The sequence below is a fragment of the Vulpes lagopus genome, chromosome 7 (genome assembly GCF_018345385.1).
Source record: "Vulpes lagopus strain Blue_001 chromosome 7, ASM1834538v1, whole genome shotgun sequence".
Lineage (NCBI taxonomy): Eukaryota > Metazoa > Chordata > Mammalia > Carnivora > Canidae > Vulpes > Vulpes lagopus.
In genome coordinates, this window is record NC_054830.1 from 80,544,679 (window position 1) to 80,555,687 (window position 11,009).

Genomic DNA, 11,009 nt, shown 5'->3' on the forward strand with positions numbered 1-11,009 from the left:
GGCGCCCTCTCACTTCAAGGGCCTACTTCTGTCTCCCCCAAGCCCCGGCCCGCTCCGCCACTCCCTCCCCATCTTGCACAGGGCCGCGAGCCCAGAACTTCTCTTCTCCCCACTCGCACATCCCGCTGTTCTTAGAGTCCCCTCTCCACTCCCCTGAGTCCCTCCAACGCTCCAGTCTCCAGGAAGCAGTCAGGAATCCCCAAATGTTTGGTATCCTCACTTGCTCTCCACCTAGTAAACCAGAGCACCCTTCTCATTGCCAGGAACCTCTCACTCCTTCACCAGGAACACATGCCTGCTGCCTGGAAGACTGACGCCTCCAGGACCAAGGGACTCCGATGACTGATTTTGCCTGAGCCCTTACAAAGCCCATGGGTTGGTCTCCTTCTTCCTTAGACCTCAGCCCTCCAACCTCCCTCTCCCTTCCCCATGCTCCCTTCTGGGCCCTCCCATGCCCTCAGAGGCCCACCATAGCCTGCTGGGCCTCTACCACACCATCTGCTCCAGGGACCCAGCCCAGGAACAGCCTCCCCTCTTTGTCTCCCTGCACAGCCCAGACTTGCACCTGATAACAGCTCATGGGCTGACTAAGCAGAACATTTCCCCGCCAATGGAAGCCCACTGTATCCCCCTTGGGCTCCCCCCTGCTCCCAAGCCTCCAACCTAGAAGGCTCTCCCCAGATACCCCCATCTGGCATGCCAATCTGATCCTGAGAACAGCTTATGAGGGATGATATCATGGTTGCTGGGAGGGGCTCCTATAGGACCTTGGGGAGTTTCTCTCAAATTGTCATAAAGGAGATGTACATAAATCTATTCTCCTCCCCCTTCAGAGAGCCACAGTTTGTCTCCCCCTCCAACCCTCTTCTCCGGAAACCACAGTGCCAAGAAACTGAGAGCTCCAAGAGTAGAGGGAGGGGTGTAGGTGTGCAGGGAGAGAGGAGGGGCCTAGTTTCTTTGAGATGAAGGCGACACCTAGTGGTTTTTTTGGGAAATTAAGGACAATGACATTTTATTCTTAGGTGTTTATATATCTTTATTGAACACTGGCTGACTTGCACACGCTGTAGGGGTGAAAATAAGAGAAGCTGAATAATTCAGCCCTTACCTTGGAGGAGCATGTAGTTGGCATCCATGGGGCACAGAGGCCAAAGGCAAGCTCCCCAACATCTCTTGCCCCAAGTGCAGTAGAAATGGAAGCCTTAGGACTTCTTTAACACAGAGGGATGATAACTCCAATCTCAGCTCCTGATACTGTTAGTAAAAAGGAATTTTGTCCTATCCGAGCAAGGAAGAGAAGGACAACACAGTCAAAAGGGTGTTGGGATAACCTGATAAAGACACGGTTCAAACTTCAGATCACATCAATCAAATGATATGTTTAAGCAACTACACACCGCTTAGTAAGTGAATCCATCACACAATCTCTGCCAAAATCACCAAATTTCAGGGCTAGGATGAATCTTATAAATATATTGTTCAACCCCTTTATTTAAAGATAACTGAAAACCAGGGTCCCAGGCTGGCTCAGTTGATAGAGCATGCAACTCTTGATCTAGGGGTTGTGAGTTCAAGCCCCGGGTTGGCCACAAAGCCTACTGAGAAAAAAAAGATAACAGAAAACAAAATCCCAGAGAAGGAAGCCATTCCTCCCCTAGATGGCTTTTTAATAGCAGAGACTGAATCCAGGTAAGACTCTATAGATACTCTCTAAGGTAGGGCTCTGTATAAATACCTTACTAACTCACAAACATACTGTATGAAGCCATGCTTTTAGGATAATGACCACCAAAGACCCAGACAAGTCTTTCTGGAACACCTGTAGCTGCTGTGCTGACCAATACAACTGTTGCCCAAACTCCCAGACAAGTTCAGTTACATGATATGTCATTATTCTGCATATTAAGGGCAACTCTAAATTATGTTAGGGATTAAACTCTCAATCATCTTGCCCTCTTCCTTCCAACTGGCCACTAATACTAGAAAGCAGAAAAGGGCAGGGAAATAAAAATTAATTGCTTACTGCAGTTTCTTATTAACATCCAGTAAACGGTTTTTGTTTTTTCCTTTTTGAGGGGAGACTGAAAATACTATATAAATGAGAACTTTGGTTATCTATGTATGCCCATTATCCAAGTGATCACTGCTCTCATTGATGGGGATGATAAGATTTTGGCTATATTTGGCAACCACACTGTACTTCAAAGAAAACCTGAGAAATCTGAAGACCCTGCTAGCCTGAGCAGCACCCAGCCAGGCTCCACCTTTCTTTCTCTCTGCCGGGTTAGTATGGCCTCCTACTACTTCACAGACATCACCTATAATTTCTTCTAGATAGGGCCAGCCCAAACACCGCATTTTTAATCCAGAACTAAACTGCCAAACATCAGATCAGCTAGCTGCTAGAAGCTGCTGTGGTTTTCAAACTGCCTTCTTCCTTAGTGGGAAAAAAAACTCCTACCTCCAGTGATACTCAGGCCAAAGGAGGCTCAAGACCCTTGCTGAATTCTGGGGCCACCATGGGATTTGGACTCACACTAATCCTCTCCATGGCAGGCCCTGATGCCCCAAACTGACTCCCAGTTCAGCACTGAGCAGCTTTACAACTTACCTGATTTCACAGCTAACTCTGGACCTTCAGGTTTGCTCCACGCCAGACCACACCTCCAGACCTGAGGGATTCCAACTAAACAAAAACAAAAACAAAGCAAGACAAAACAAAAACTACACACCTGCCAGTCTTCTCTCTGCTTGACTGACCTGATCTGCAGAAAAGGGCTTTAACTAAAGGTGAAACTTTCTCCTGCACACCAGACAGACAGGTCCAAAGTAATCTGCCAACAGAGGGCAGAGAACAGCCATGGAAAGTAGGATAAAATAAGGCAGAAAAGATACATTTCAAATGCAGCATTTCAATAAAGGGAGAGGAAGAAGCCGTGTAAAAAGAGAAACACAGTGAAACATATTGAAGGCAAAGAGCGTTTACAAAAATTCTGCATTTTTCTTTTAGCCCCAGTGAGGAAGAGATAGATCCTGAAAATAGGTGAAACCCCACTGTTGCTCCTCTCCACCTCCCTATTTCTCTCATGCTCTGGACAGTGGTGCACACTATGGTTCCAGAACCTCAGGTCCAGTTCACCTTCTCATAATATTCTATATCCTTGAAGAGTGGCTATGTATTGTTTTAAGGATCAAGGGTTTGGGGGCAGCCCGGGTGGCTCAGCAGTTTAGCTCCATCTTCGGCCCAGGGCCTGATCCTGGAGTCCTGGGATGGAGTCCCACGTGGGGCTCCCTACAATGGTGCCTGCTTCTCCCTCTGCCTGTGTCTCTGCCTCTCTCTCTGTGTCTCTCATGAATAAATAAATAAAATATTTTTTTTAAAAAAAAGGATCAAAGGTTTTTACTTTTAATTTACACATAATTTTCTTTTATACGTTAAAAAGGTTTTGAATTTAAAGTATTTTCTTTTGGGACGCCTGGGTGGCTCAGCAGTTGAGCGTCTGCCTTGGGCTCAGGTCATGATCCTGGGGTCCTGGGATCAAGTCGTACATTGGGCTTCCCACAAGGAGCCTGCTTTTCCCTCTTCCTATGTCTCTGCCGTCTCTGTTTCTCATGAATAAATAAATAAGTAGAGAGAGAGGGAGAGAGAGAGAGAGAGCATACAAGCAGGGGGAGCAGCAGACAAAGGGAGAGGGAGAAGCAGACTCCCTTCTGAGCAAGGAGTCCAATACGGGGCTCAATCCCAGGACCACGGGATCCCTGGGTGGCGCAGCGGTTTGACGCCTGCCTTTGGCCCAGGGCGCGACCCTGGAGACCCGGGATCGAATCCCACGTCGGGCTCCCGGTGCATGGAGCCTGCTTCTCCCTCTGCCTGCGTCTCTGCCTCTCTCTCTCTCTCTCTCTCTCTCTCTCTGTATGACTATCATAAAAAAAAAAAAAAAAATCCCAGGACCATGAGATCATGACCTGAGCTGAAGGCAGATACTTGACTGGGCCACCCGAGTGCCCCTGAGTTTAAAATATTTTCAAATCAGATCTCAGCTTCTAACTTAGCTGTCTAGATATGTATTCTGAAAGTTGATCTGGTACCATACTCTGAGGCCCAGAAACACCAATTTTGTGAAAAGACAGTCCACATGGGTAGTTTTTCTGTGGATTCCTGAGAAGTTTAAGAATGGTCAGGAGAAGCAACTGTATATGTTTATGATGATTTAAGCTTCAGGTGAACCTATTTTCTCACTTACCTACTCCATCAAAGCCTGGTCCAGCACCCCTGTGCATTCCCAATGGTTTCCGTTGCTCTTCCACACATGGCCTGTTTTCACAGGTATGTATACTGCTTTCCCTATGTTCCTAATACCACCCTTCACTATTTTTTTAAAGATTTTTTTTTAAATTTATTTATTCATGAGAAACACAGAAAGAGAGAGAGAGAGAGGCAGGGACACAGGCAAAGGGAGAAGCAGGCTCCATTCAGGGAGCCAACATGGGACTCGATCCTGGGACTCCAGGATTGCGCCCAGGGCCAAAGGCAGTGCTAAACCGCTGAGCCACCCAGACCGCCCACTACCCTTCGCTATTATTACTAATCCCGGTAATTACTTACCTACCACTCGTTTAGGAGCACCTGATAACATAAAGTTTCAGATTTAATATTCTCTATTATATTTCTCTCTCCACTCCACTTAAAAATCTACTTTCTTCTCAAATTCTTTCACTGAGAAAAAGAGGCACACATTCCCTCCCCCACAAATATGTCACGTAAAAAGAAGTAAAGGAAGGGTGCTTGGAGAGCTCAGTCGGTTAAGCATCCAACTCCTGGTTTCAGCTCAGGTCATGATCTCAAGGTCCTGGGATGGAGCCTTGTATCAGGCTTCATGCTCTGCAGGGAGTCTGCTTTAAATTTTCTTTCTCCCTCTCCTTCTGCCCCTCCCCGCCATCACTCTTTCTCTCTCTCTCTCTCTCTCTTTCTCTCTTTCTCTCTCTCTCTTTCTCACATGAAAAATAAATCTTAAAAAAAAAAATAAGAAGCAGCAGCAAAGGAAACATGACCACAACAGTTTCTAAAGAATGGAAATGTATTAATCAATTTTAAATCTTTTGGTCTACTTAGAATTTCTTAGAGAAGCCAAAGACTGGGAAGAGGAGGAGGAGAAATCTGAAACAGGATCTGACAAAACTGTACTCTTCTTGAATGGCTGCAGTATGTCATGAAAAACAAAAAGAGTAGCTGGCTGTGGCAATCGTAGAATTGAGTGGCAGACAGACTACAAACAGGAAGACCATTCAGAGGCTTCTGGAGAAGTGCCTGACCTAGGATGATGGAGAGAAACAACAGGACTTGGTGGCAGACTAGCCCCACAGAATGAAGAGGAAGGAGTCAAAGATTACTCTAAGGCTGTAGAAGGGGGGGAAGTGGTGGGGAGAGCAGGGGTGGGGGGCAAGGGGGTCACACAGGCAAAGGCCAGCAGAAAATGTAAATGTGAGAAGCAGCTGGATGGGAATTTGCCAACTATGAAGCCCCTGCTCATCTAACATGGATGCCCCTGCTCTGGGATGGAGCCTAGAGTTGTCAGCTGTCACAATTTTTTCTTCAGACTGTTGCAACAGCCTCTGTGACAACTCTCTAGGCCTCCAGTCTCACCTCCCTCCAAGCCATCTTCCACAATGTGCTCAGATGCCAAAGCGACCTTTTGAAACAAAAACCTAATTATGTCACTTCTCTGCTTAAAATCCTTAAATGGTTCCCCATGGAAGATGTGTTTTTTGGACTGTTATATTTAGCATCAAAACTCGTCCTTCAAACACAGATTTAAATGTAAAACAAATGAAGCCCAGCTGCTCCAGATGCAATAGCAGAGGCAGACCCAGACCCCCATGCTCCCTGCTCTTAGTGCCTTCTCAGACAGAGCCCCCAAGCCTCTGGACCTCTACCCTTCAAACAATGGTGGGGGGAGCACAGATTTTCCTAAATATATGTATATGAGATGGTTTCAAGGAATCCACTTCCAGATCCTCATCTTCCATATGTACTCTTTCCTAAAACTGATCTGGCAAGGAATGACCTTGTGCTCACACAGACCTCCCACTTTATAAAATAGAGCCATGTCCCTTGCTCATGCAAATGCTAATTATGATGAATTGTTCTAGGGGGTGAAAACTGATGGGACACCAAGCAAAGGGATATATAAATAAAAACATTGATCTAGGAAAACTTTTATTTTTTTATTTTATTTTTTTTTAAAGATTTTATTTATTGGGATCCCTGGGTGGTGCAGCGGTTTAGCGCCTGCCTTTGGCCCAGAGCGCGATCCTGGAGACCTGGGATTGAATCCCATGTCGGGCTCCCTGCATGGAGCCTGCTTCGCCTTCTGCCTGTGTCTCTGCCTCTCTCTCTCTCTCTCTCTCTCTCTCTCTCTGTGACTATCATGAATAAATAAATAAAATCTTTTTTTAAAAAAGATTTTATTTATTTATTCATGAGAGACTCAGAGAGAGAGAGAGAGAGAGAGGCAGAGACACAGGCAGAGGGAGAAGCAGGCTCCATGCAAGGAGCCCGATGTGGGACTTGATCCCGGGACTCCAGGATAACGCCCTGGGCCAAAGGCAGGCGCCAAACCGCTGAGCCACTCAGGGATCCCTAGAAAAACTTTTAAAGATGAATCAAGGTGCCTTAAATTAATAGGGCTTCCTGCCTTTTCCCATCGTATAACTATTACGGGTAAAACACCGTTGGTAATGGGATGTTTTGGGGTAGCCTGGGTGACGCAGTTGATTAAGTGTCTGACTCAGTTTTAGCTCAGTTCGTAATCAAGCCCCAAGCCCCACATTGTGCTTGGCACTCAGTGAAGAGTTTGCTAAAGCCTCTTTCTCCATCTTCCTCTGCCCCTCCCCTCCATTAAATAAATAAATCTTTAAAGAAAGAAAAAGAAAAAGGAAGTGGCATGTTTAGCCCAGGCTGGGATTCATTAGCCAAAGGAAGATACATTAGTGACATTTTGTAAAAGTAAATGAAATACACTAAAATAATTGGATTTTACTGTATATAAATTATACCCCAGTACCTTGACTTAAAACAAATAAACCAGGGCGCCTGGGTAGCTCAGTGAGTTAAGTGTCTGCCTTCCACTCAGGTCATGATGTCAGGGTCCTGGGATGGAGCCCCATGTCAGGCTTCTTGCTCAGGGAGGAGCCTGCTTCTCCCTCTGCCTCTGCCTGCCGCCCTCTCTCTCTCTCTCTCTCTCTCTCTGTCAAATAAATAAAATATTTTAAGAACTAAACAAAACAAAATAACACATAAGCCAAAAAAATGTAACTGGAAAGTTCTGCAGACTACAAAAAAAATTCAAATACACTAAACAAAAGCCATGGGTAAACAGTTAAGTAACTCAGTATTTGATGTGCTTTGTTTATAAGATAGCTAAAAGTCTACTTTATCGAATTGCCATGAGATATCTGTTACAATTACAGTCAATTCTCAGTTCATTCCAACTTGTAAAATAATCACTATTTTACATCTCCTATTAACAATATATAAAGGTAAGCTTGGATTATCAATGTGAGATTTCAACTTAAAATTGTGCAAAGGGGTTACTATTATTTTAGGGAGCTCATGAGCAAAAAATTAGAGGTCTGTGGCTCAAAATAGCACTCTGAGGGGCACCTGGCTGGCTCACTCAGAAAAGCATGTGACTCTTGACCTCAGGGTCATGAGTTCAGGCCCCATGCTGGACATGGAGTCTACTTTTAAAAATAAAGTAAAATAAAATAAAATAAATAACACTTTGAAAATCATTTGCTACATAGTGACTCTTGATCCTATCAGATGTTAGTCTCCCTTCTGGCTAATAAATATTTTAAATAACAGCACCTTTACTAATCTAAAATGAAATTCATAGATAATATAAGCTATCTACACACATAATTTCAAAACACTAATAAAACATCCTGTGATATAAAACAGAAATAAAAGACAAGAGCTGGTAGTAAAATAATAGGTATTTTAATACATAAGTGGTTGGACAAGACAAGACTTATGATAGAAGACTCAAGGAAGCACTCAGATATTTGCACCTAATTATAAGGAATAAGTAAATAAGGATTTAAGAGAAGATCAGAAGCCATTCCATTAAAAACAACACTAGATTAAAAACCAGTGTTAGGATAAGTAATAACAGACCAAATTTATTTATATATGATACCCTACACAAATGTTTGGTGGAATGTTTGAGAATCACGCAGAACTCAGGAGATCTAAATCATGCAGAATTCAGGGCTTTTGACAAACAATATGTATTGCCAGCCATTGAAGCGCAAAGACTGACAAGATAAAATTCCTTCTCTTGTGGAATACATGACCCACTGCATAGGTAGAAAAGTAAATACCTGCTTTAAAACGATATTCTTAAATATGTGGATCTGTCTCACACTGAAGTCTATCATCTGTGGCTTCAACTACTAAAAGGCCAGTAGCACCCACCTCCCATCACTACAGCAGTGAAAAATGTCCTACGAATGACGAAAATGCCCCTCCAAGAGCAGTACCTCTCCTGTTAAGAACTGCTGGCTTACAGGATAGAGAATAAGCTCATTAGTCCATCAGATCTGGTGCCAGCTTTTCTCCCCAGCTTTCTCAGCAGCCACAGTGCCTTCTAAACATACAGAACTATTTGTAGTTCCCATGGGCCACATTAGTCCATGCCCATGGTTCTTCCAACAGCCTGAAATGTCCTCTCTTTCCTTGCCTTCTGACTAACCACTCATCTTTGAGGCCTTTTAGGCCACATTTCATAACCTTTACATTGTCTTTAAAGCAGGTAGTTACTTTCTACCTACCCCACTAGACTGAATTCTATGAGGGGAACAATTCTATCATGTTTAATCTTTGTACCTTAACACCAGCAATACATTTTAGATGTCATATAAATGAGGGCATCTGGGTGGCTCAGTCGGTTAAGCATTTTACTTTGGTTCAGGTCATGGTCTGGAGATCCTGGGATCAAGCCCCAAGTCAGGGAGTCTGCTTATCTCTCTGCCTCTCCCCCTGCTCATGCCCTCCCTCTCTCCCTCTTCTTCTCTCTCTCTCTCAAACAAAGAAATAAAATCTTTTTTTTAAAGATTTTATTTATTCATGATAGACACAGAGAGAGGCAGAGACACAGGCAGAGGGAGAAGCAGGCTCCCCTCCAAGGAGCCGGACGTGGGACTCGATCCCGGGTCTCCAGGATCACGCCCCAGGCCAAAGGCGGCACTAAACCGCTAAGCCACTGGGGCTGCCCCAGAAATAAAATCTCTTTAAAAAAATAGATGTCATACAAATGTTTTATCAATCAATAAACAAGGAATGCCTGGGTGGCTCTGCGGTTGAGCGTCTGCCTTCTGGCTCAGAGTGTGATCCTGGAGTCCCCGAATGGAGTACCGCATCGGGCTCCCTGCATGGGAGAACCCTCTGCCTATGTCTTAGCCTCTCTCTCTGTGTCTCTCATGAATAAATAAATGAAATCTTTTAAATAAATAAATAAACAAACAAACAAGAGTATAGGGACACCTGGGTGGCTGAGTGATTGAGCATCTGCCTTCAGCTCAGGGCGTGATCCCAGGATCCAGGATTGAGTCCCACATCAGGCTCTCTACAAGGAGCCTACTTCTCCCTCTGCCTATGTCTCTGTCTCTCTCTCTCTCTCTCTCTCTCTCTCTCTGTTTCATGAATAAATAAATAAATCTTAAAAAAATAAATAAAATAAAATAAATAAGAGTATAGATGAAGGGTTTCACTTTACAAGAAAAGGAATCATTTCCTCTGAGACTTCAGGGAGAGATGGAGTAATGGATTCAAAGACGTAATTAGTGATAGATATATTTAACTTCTTTGTCTGGCATTGAACTCAGTAGGCCATAAACATAACCTCCCACACTATCACAGTCTTGATCTGTGCCATGACAAATGTTTCCTTTTAACTCACCAGCATGGACAGATTCTATAACTTTCTGTTCCCTTTTGATTTTGTAAAAATTCAATCCAGGGATGCCTGGGTGGCTCAGCGGTTGAGCGTCTGCCTTTGGCTCAGGGAGTGATCCCAAAGTTCCGGGATCGAGTCCCACATTGGCCTCCCTGCATGGAACCTACTTCTCCCTCTGCCTAGGTCTCTGCCTTCTCTCTGTGTCTCTCATGAATAAATAAGGAAAGAAAGAAAGAAAAGAAAAGAAAAGAAAAAAGAAAGAAAAGAAAGAAAGCCAAGCCAATCTGACTGGTTTAAAAGCCCATCTCAGGTCTGGTGAGAACTCATCTCCTCCCCTTTTCCAGCCCACACGTGAGCTGTGGCTTAAGGAACCTGAAGTTGAAAGGGGAGTATGGTCCTTTCTATGGAAGGATTCAACTCAATATCTTTTACAATATGCTGAAATGAATGAAAGATAATAAGAAATAAACAGCTCTGTTGCATTCCTAAATGAGGAGGCAGGGTCACCTTCTGAGTAACAGAAAGAATCAGGAGTTAAAAGTTCAGCAGAGTAAAGAAGACAGACACAGACTATGGATAGAACATCAGATACAAGCCATGGATAATTTCTCCCCAATTAAAAAAAGAAGGCACATTGGGATCCCTGGGTGGCGCAGTCGTTTGGCACCTGCCTTTGGCCCAGGGCGCGATCCTGGAGACCCGGGATCGAGTCCCACATCGGGCTCCCGGTGCATGGAGCCTGCTTCTCCCTCTGCCTATGTCTCTGCCTCTCTCTCTCTCTCTCTCTTTCTCTCTGTGACTATCATAAATAAATAAAAATTTTTAGGGATCCCTGGGTGGCGCAGCGGTTTGGCGCCTGCCTTTGGCCCAGGGCGCGATCCTGGAGACCCGGGATCGAATCCCACGTCGGGCTCCCGGTGCATGGAGCCTGCTTCTCTGTCTCTGCCTCTCTCTCTCTCTCTCTCTCTCTGTGACTGTAATAAAATAAAAAATAAAAATTTAAAAATAAATAAATAAATAAATAAATAAATAAAAATTTTTTAAAAACTT